Source organism: Mytilus trossulus, chromosome 5 (assembly GCF_036588685.1).
Source record: "Mytilus trossulus isolate FHL-02 chromosome 5, PNRI_Mtr1.1.1.hap1, whole genome shotgun sequence".
Taxonomy (NCBI): Eukaryota; Metazoa; Mollusca; class Bivalvia; order Mytilida; family Mytilidae; genus Mytilus; species Mytilus trossulus.
Window position 1 is genome coordinate 73,701,474 of NC_086377.1, and position 10,024 is coordinate 73,711,497.

The following is a 10,024-nucleotide window of genomic DNA, read 5'->3' on the forward strand; positions in this document are numbered from 1 at the left end:
AAATATCTTATAATTTATATACGATATCTCTAATAATATATCTTATAATAATATATCTTATATCATATATAAGATATCTTAAATAATCTTTTTTATGAGATATCTTATATAATAAAGAAGATATTTAATATCGATTATAAGATATATTACATAATATATAAGATATCTTATAAATATACTTGATATAAGATTTCTTATATAGTTTATAAGATATATCACATAGTTTATAAGATAGCTTAAATAATTTGAAGATATCTGATAAAGAAAATTATGAGATATCTTATAAACTATATAAGATATCTCATAATTTATGTAAGATATCTCATGAACTATATAAGATATCTTATAAACTATATAAGATATCTTATAAACTATATAAGATATTTTACAAACTATATAAGAAATATAATGGACTATTATATAAGATATCTTATAAAGTTTTGAATTAGATTAAATAGCAAAACGGCTTGCCATACTAATCACTGAAAAAAATCATCCATTGGGTATTTTTTCAACAGATCATCTCTATAAACTCACCTTGTTTCAAATGGATTTCATGAATGGTCTATAATCAACATTATTTTCCAAAACGTTCAAATTTTGTCTTTTGAGGAAATAGAGCAAAATATAAAATAATTTCTTTTACAAAACAATTTTTAATCAAATTACATAACCGAATCTGCTGGGCAGTTCGCTTTTACGAGATCGGCGCCCAATAAAAATTATACATCAATGTATCAAAATTTGAATTTGCTCTTTGCTGAGGTCTGCTTTGACACCCATTTTGTCCCCAAAAAAATGTTTTTGATAAACCTGCTGAGCGATCTTCTTTTACGAGATAAATTACTCCCATAACATTTTAATCAATTGAATCCGGCGGCTACGTTTTGACGACAAACTGAAAAAATATAGTTGCCGTAATCGGTGACGGAAACTCTCACGGAAAAAACAATTTTTATTTTATTTTCCTGAATTGGGAATTTATATTCACAAACATTTTTGGGGGCCGCTAGCTGTCTTAAGGGCCGCTAAGCGGCCCTAAACTGTATAGCGGAATCATCCCTGAGGTCGAACCCTGAACAGTTGAACAAGTATGGACACAACATTTAAGCTTAAAACAGCTCTGAATTGGGATTCTGATTGAATATTTATAATAGATTATTTTCTAATTAAGAGGGAATGCCACGAACCATCAAGCTTCCTCCCTAAAATTTATTGAAACTACATTTTTAATTATTAATGAAAATGATATTTGCAAATCTGAAACACAAACAGGATCATGTAAAAAAATAAACATTAACACACACAGCAAAAAAGAAATTACCACATAACAACTGTGACATCTACCTTCATAACACACATGACTTTAAAAAAAAGTCAAAAAGAAATTTTGATGTTATCATTACTCAGGTCAGGAACACTACCTTATATGGAAATGCATGAATTAGCATATTTATGTTCTCGCACGTGTAATTGTTTATTTACGTGTGACGCAATTTATTGTTACCTGGTTTTTTTACCAATCCACTAAATGAGCAACAATGCATTATGGACTACTACGTGTTTACAATCAACCAAGAACATGTGATACTTACTTAAATACAACACATTTTGTCGTGCAATGCGGGATTAACAATTTCGCTTAGTTTTTCATTTTTTGTATCCACATTTATAGTTCGTGATATAAAGTATTCGTTCCATGCTCAGATTAATGATGAGTTCTCTCTTTGCGAAGAAAAAGTGTTTGATTTACCAGATATATAGCTATGCACGTGTTTGATGATGACATGCAGAATTCATGTATTTGTCCACCAGACAGCAACGAAACAACAGTGAAAAACACAATTACACTACACATCAGACAAACATACAAGTGTAAAGTTAGCCGTCGATTACAGCCATGACAGCCGATGCTAAAATTCATGAGTGCAGAAACTTTCGTATAGATAGTTAAAGAGAAATGTGTGATCCATGAATTTTGTGTTCATACAAAAGACGAAGACTAAGAGTTTGTCAAGTATCTGATGGGGTCACTAAACTTTTTGGGTTTAAAAATATATATTGCACCTACTTTTATGTTTAAAAAGTAATTTAAATCGAGGACAAAATGTGTTTATATATTTGTCTTTAAGAGACAATAGCGTATAATCATCAATCGTGGCCATTAATAGCCGACTATACGGTATGGAGTTTTCTCATTGTTGAAGGCATTACAGTTGCCTATCATTACTTACATCCACTTTATTTGTGCTTAAGTGGATAGTTGTCCCTTTTGGCAATCATACCCCATCTCCTTATTTTTGTATATAAACATCCCTCAGAAGTCCGGGTTTCCATTATAAAGTATTTACATACATGACAGTGTTTACAAAAAGTATTGATTTTTGACATATTTCAGTATTTGCCACTTTCAAACTGTTCCCTTTGCTCTGACGGTAGTGGAAAACAACTGTTGTTTCATATGGTTTTCGTCTTTGCTAAGATCTTTTTTCAAATGGAGATATTAGATTTTTTTTTAATTTTAAACAGACTCGGACTCGAACATTTGTCAATCTTAATAAAATCATTAATGATGTTATCCATGTTTATGTTCGACAAAGTGGGAAATTTGATATGTTTTGATATGTTTTGTGAAAATTGCACCGTTACACCTAAACCTACTATATTTCTTTTATGCATTGGATATAAAAATTTCTATTTTTGTATATAAAATAAGGCCGTTTTTTTTATGTTATTTTACACAAATAATTTTTGGTCCCTTTATAGCTTACTTTTCAGCAACGAACCTATGATTGCTTACTTTACTAGATTGTGTATTGAATGGAAAGATGTCTCAATTGGCACTCATACCTCATCGTCGTATTTCTAACTTTATAGGTAATATTGCACCCACTATGATCCAGAGGATTTATATAATCGGAGATATTGCACAGGACAGCAGCCGAAAGATAAAAATACCTATGACAGACTCTGCTGTTGTCTGTTCTATAGTCGGGTTGTTGTCTCTTTGACACATTCCGAATTTCCATTCTCAATGTTATGCATCGAGTGATGAAACTACAAAATATGTTAAGCTATTTACCGTCCGAGCTTTAATAACACTTATTTTTAGCATACTGAATATTATGATGTTCAGATCCTGATAAAAAGTTTACACATCCAGTACATATAGAAGTGTTTCTGTGGCAGTTTTTGTGTTTTTTGAGGCAGAACTGTTTTTGGAATGACATTTTATATGTTTTAAAGAGATTACATTTCATACTTGACAGTAATCACTTCATACGAAATTTCACGGTTTCACGTCGTGAAATTATTGCACAGGTACAATGCATAACAATGGAAAACAAGAGTGCACACGCTGAATTGTCTCGCCTTCTTTACTAATCATTGATATTATGTTGATAGTCCTAAATATAAAGCTTTATTACAACTGTCACATCAACTTAACATTAACCAAGATAGCTAAACAAAGACCAATGAACCATGAAAATATGGTCAAGGTCAGATGAACCATGTCTGGCAGACATGTACAGCTAACAATGCTTCCATACAACAAATATAGTTGACCTATTACTTATAGTTATAGTTTAAGAAAAATAGACCAAAACACAAAAACTAAAAACATTGTGCAATGAACCGTGAAATTGAGGTCATGGTCAAATGAAACCTGCTGGACTGACATACAGATCATAAAATATTTCCATACACCAAATATAGTTGACCTTTGGCATATAATATTAGATAAAAAGACCAAAACTCAAAAACTTAACTTTGACCACTGAACCATGAAAATGAGGTCAAGGTCTGATGACATTTGCCGCTAGACATGTACACCTTACAATCATTCCATACAACAAATATAGTACACCTATTGCATAAAGTATGAGAACAACAGACCAAAACACAAAAACTTAACTATAACCACTGAACCATGAAAATGAGGTCAAGGTCAGATGACACCTGCCAGTTAGACATGTACACCTTACAGTCCTTCCATGCACCGAATATACTAGCCCTATTGCTTATAGTATCTGAAATATGGACTTGACCACCAAAACTTAACCTTGTTCACTGATCCATGAAATGAGGTCAAGGTCAAGTGAAAACTGTCTGATGGGCATGAGGACCTTGCAAGGTACGCACATACCAAATACTTATAATATGAGAGAATTCAACATTACAAAAAATCTGAACTTTTTTTTCAAGTGGTCACTGAACCATGAAAATGAGGTCAAGGACATTGGACATGTGACTGACGGAAACTTCGTAACATGAGGCATATATATACAAAGTATGAAGCATCCAGGTCTTTCACCTGCTAAAATATAAAGCTTTTAAGAAGTTCGCTAACGCCGCCGCCGCCGGATCACTATCCTTATGTCGAGCTTTCTGCAACAAAAGTTGCAGGCTCGACAAAAACCTACTTAACTTCTTTTACAAGGCAAGAAAGAAATTAAAGTCGAACAGTGAAGCTCGTAAGCAATACTTTTTCAATCATGCAAATTGAAGATTATGTTATATATCTTACAATGAACATATTCGCAGAACAAAAACATTTATTTTGAGAGTCCCAGACTCTATATTAGTTGACAGTTTTTTTCAATAATTCCACGTGTTTTCGAGCATGTCGAGTTGTAGTAAACTCGTAGTAGCCCACAATGCATTGTAGTTCATTGAGTCGATTGGTCAGTTTTTCAAGGCCATTTGGGCCTTGTGTTTTGAAAATTACTATGCAAATTTATTCTGACGTCAGGAAATTTAGAGTTCTCGACTTGTTACTTGTTCATTGAATAAGTTTTAGTTATTTCCCTTTGAACAGAAATATGGTAGAACATAGTTCTCTAACATTAGATATGATTTAATCACTAAAAATAGTTCTCTAAAATTAGATATGATGTAACACAATGTTATATCTATTGTCAAATTATAATCAAATATAATTAATAGGTTCAATTTTTTTCTTTCATTTGTCACAAACTAATATAAATCTGCAACTTTTCTATCCATGCCAACAACTTTAAATGTAATGAAATATATCCTTTAATAAAAATAGATTATTATCTAATTAGAGGAGTTCACTTCATAAAATTATATATGTAACATTCAGAAAATAAGTTTATAAAGAATAAAAAACAAACCTACCATAAAATTCTTCAAACAATTTACCAACATTTGACCAGAGAAACGAGAAAAACACATAAAATGTCATTTATCATTTAAACAATGTCTTTTAAAAATCTTTAAAAAAAATAGTTATTTCCCTTTGTACAGAAATGAATTAAACCATCAAAAATTGAATTCTTGGGAAAGGGCTATAACTGAACATCAAGAAAAGCTAAAATCATGAAAATTGACCTTGACCTTCATTTAGTCACAGGAAACAACATATCTAAATTTGAAAAAAAATCTTTAAAGCGTTTTCTTGTAAATGAATGGACACTAATTAGCAGCCGCCTGCCCGCACGACAGCTGTACATCCAAAAATCGATAACTGATTTTTACTTCAAAAATCTGGTTAAAAACCCATACTGTATAGTCAGCTATAAAGGCCCCAACATGAAAAAATATGAAACAATTCAATTGAGAAAACTTAAGCCTAATTTATAACAAATCTATTTACGAAAAACAAATATGACAGACAAGAACCAGTGATAGCCACTGAACAACAAGCTCCCGACATGGGAGAGGCACATAAAGAATGAGGAGGGGTTAAATATGTTTGTATACAGGAGTTGTAATTTTATGATAAATACATTAATTAATGTTGTAATCATGATGTCACATTACTATTAAATATTGAAATTGATAAAATCGGTATTTTGATTATCCTCTAACCATGTCCTTTTATTACATTCCACCGTATACAAGCAAATTAGATAAACTTTATAACAAAGTTACTCTTGTTTAAATAGATACTGTAAAAATGATGTACACATTTTGCTTACATTTTAGAAAGAAAATAAATTCAAATTAAAAAAATCCAACCTGCTGTATCTCAAACATGACACTGACTGAATCTGAATATACTGCACGTCTGTATCTTTCTGTACAGTTTATAGACAACATGGGTCACATGACATAGGTCACATGACTTTTAAGAAGAAAAACTTACCTCATCCGAACTTGCACTTATATCCTGTAAAAGAAAATAAAATCATTGTATATTTGTCAACGGACACAAACTAATATAGATCTGCAACTTCTCCATGCCAACAACTTTAAATGTAATGAAATATATCCTTTAATAAAAATAGATTATTATCTAATTAGAGGAGTTCACTTCATAAAATTATATATGTATAACATTCAGAAAATTCTTCAAACAATTTACCAACATTTGACCAAAGAAACAAGAAAAAAACTTAAAATGTCATTTATCCCTTATACAATGTCAATTGAAAATGTTTTAAAAAATTAGTTATTTCCCTTTGTGATTCTGTTCACTGTAACATTACTGATTTCTCCTGTTCTCCCCTGAGAATACTGCACTCCTGTATCTTTATGTACAGTTTATAGACAACATAGGTCACATGACATAGGTCACATGACATAGGTCACATGACACTGACTCTGAGAATACTGCACGCCTGTATCTTTATGTACAGTTTATAGACAACATAAGTCACATGCCCATTGATTTTTAAGAAGAAACTCTTACCTTATTCCAACTTGCCATTTTATATATATATCTTGAAAAAGAAAAACACAATGTCATTGATAATGGCACGTGCATTTTTGGTATCACTCTTGTGAATGTCCTACAATATCTTACGTTTCTTTTTTTTTGTCTCCTGGAATTTTGTATATTGAAATTCTGTTCACTGTAGTCATTTTGATTTCTCCTGTTCTCCCCCCTGAGAATACTGCACACCTGTATCTTTATATACAGTTTATAAACAACATAGGTCACATGATATAGGTCACATGACAATGAATTTTAGGAAGAAAAACTTACCTCATCCCAACTTGCCATTATATCCTGTAAAAGAAAATGAAATCATTGTATATTTATAAAAATAAGGAGATATGATTTCCAATGAGACAATAATCCACTTAAGTTCAAATGAAGTGGATGTAAGCAATTATAGGCAATGGTACGGTCTTCAACAATAAGAACAAGAGGCTGTCAAGTGACACAAACTTATATAGATCTGCAAATTCTCTATCCATGCCAACAACTTTAAATGTAATGAAATATATCCTTTAATAAAAATAGATTACTATCTAATTAGAGGAGTTCACTTCATAAAATTATACATATAACATTCAGAAAATTCTTCAAACAATTTACCAACATTTGACCAAAGAAAGGAGAGAAAAAACATAAAATGTCATTTATCATTTATACAATGTCTTTTAAAAATGTTTAAAAAAATTAGTTATTTCCCTTTGGAATTCTGTTCACTGTAGTAATGTTGATTTCTCCTGTTCTCCCCTGAGAATACTGCACTCCTGTATCTTTATGTACAGTTTATAGACAACATAGGTCACATGACATAGGTCGCATGACATAGGTCGCATGACATAGGTCATATGACATAGGTCATATGACTAAGATCACATGACATAGGTCACATGACACTGACTGACTAAGAAAACTGCACGTCTGTATCTTTATGTAGTTTATAGACAACATAGGTCACATGACATAGGTCACGTGACACTGACTGACTCTTAGAATACTTATTTAACACACTTGTATCTTGTATGTACAGTTTATAGACAACATAGGTCACATGACACTAACTGACTCTGAAAATACTGCACGGCTGTATCTTTATGTACAGTTTATAGACGATATACATGTAGGTCACATGACATAGGTCACATGACACTGACTGAATCTGAGAATACTGCACGCCTGTATCTTTATGTACATTTTATAGACAACATAGGTCATATGACATAGGTCACATGACAGTGACTGACTCTGAGAATACTACTCCTGTATCTTTATGTACAATTTATAGACAACATAGGTCACATGACACTAACTGACTCTGAAAATACTGCACGCCTGTATCTTTATGTACAGTTTATAGACGATATACATGTAGGTCACATGACATAGGTCACATGACACTGACTGACTGAGAATACTACACGTCTGTATCTTTATGTACAGTTTATAGACAACATAGGTCACATGACCATTGATTTTTAAGAAGAAAATCTTACCTTATTCCAACTTGCTTTTAAATCTTGAAAAAGAAAAACACAATTTCATTGACAATGGCATGTGCGCCCTTAGTTTCTAGCGATAATTTTTGGTACCACTCTACAGTACTGAGAAAGGAAATTATCAGTAAGTAAGATCAAAGGAAAATTTCGTAAAATAGCGATAATTTTGTATATTGAAATTCTGTTCACTGTAGTCAATTTAATTTCCCCTATTCTCCCTCTGACTGACTCTTAGAATACTACACTCCTGTATCTTTATGTACAATTTATAGACAGCACAGGTCACATGACATAGGTCACATGACAGTGACTGACTCTGAGAATACTACTCCTGTATCTTTATGTACAATTTATAGACAACATAGGTCACATGACATAGGTCACATGACACTGACTGAATCTGAGAATACTGCACGTCTGTATCTTTATGTACATTTTATAGACATCATAAGTCACATGACCATTGATTTTTAAGAAGAAAATCTTACCTTATTCCAACTTGCCATTATATATCTTGTAAAAGAAAAACACAATTGCATTGGCAGGTGCGCCCTTAGTGTCTAGCGATAATTTTTGGTATCACTCTACAGTGCTGAGAAAGGAAATTATCAGTTAGTAAGATCAAAGGGAAAATTTCGTAAAATAGCGATAATTTTGTATATTGAAATTCTGTTCACTGTAGTCAATTTAATTTCTCCTATTCTCCCTCTGACTGACTCTGAGAATACTACACTCCTGTGTCTTTATGTACAATTTATAGACAACATAGGTCACATGACATAGGTCACATGACCATTGACTTTAAAGAAGAAAATCTTACCTTATCCCAACTTGCCATTATATCCTGTGAAAGAAAAACACAACATTTTATCATGTTTGTACACAAGAGTTGTAATTAAAGAGAAATATTTTTAAGGGGCATTAACTACAACAATGTAAAAGAAACAACATGAACAAAAAAATCTAATCATGAAAATTATTGAAAGTTTGATCGGTTCTGTTTTGTTAGTTTGTTAAAGGGGGTTCTACATTTGACCTCATTACAGTAAAAAACATATTCAAAATAATACGCAATTTATCAGCTGTGCATGTGGAACAAATAATGGTTAACTGATAGGTATACTCAATTCAAGGTTTCATCTTACAGATTATGTAATAAAATTTTACTGTTCAGGGGGTGTTGAAATTAGTGAGGGTTATTAAAATTATAATACTTAAAGAAGTGATTTTTTTGAAGAAAATAGAGGTATGATATTTAAACTTCGGTACTGACATGATTTATAACAAACCTTTCTAAAATTATCCGTTTACAAATTTCGAGATTACAAAGAAACTAAGGTTTAAACTCACTCAGGCAAAGTTGACCTTAGATGAATTTGGCTATTTGTTTTAGGTATTATTTGTCATATAGCTCTTCAACTGTTTCGGTACTTATACATCCTTGGATTTCAAATGTTTGGCTCTGAGTGTTCCTGATGAAGGTAAATCCAGAAAAGCCCTCCGGACGCATGAAATTATTGAACATGTTGTTTTCAATTTTTTAAACAAGTGATTTTTCATGTCATTATCCCAGATTCAGAACAAGGTCATCACCTGACATGACCAGTCATCTTATCAACACAGATGTTAGTTCTGATAATTTTACAACATAATTAGTCCCTGGATCATTAGTATTGTACATTTAAAGCTACAATAAAATTAAATCACTAAGTCTAGTGATTTATTTGTACTACTTAAATAAGTGATTATTAAAGAAAGACAACTCTTACTTCCAACATTTGTGGACACAATGTTACTTGAATCAATCAGTGATTTAAAAAATCACTCATTTAAAAAAGTCCCC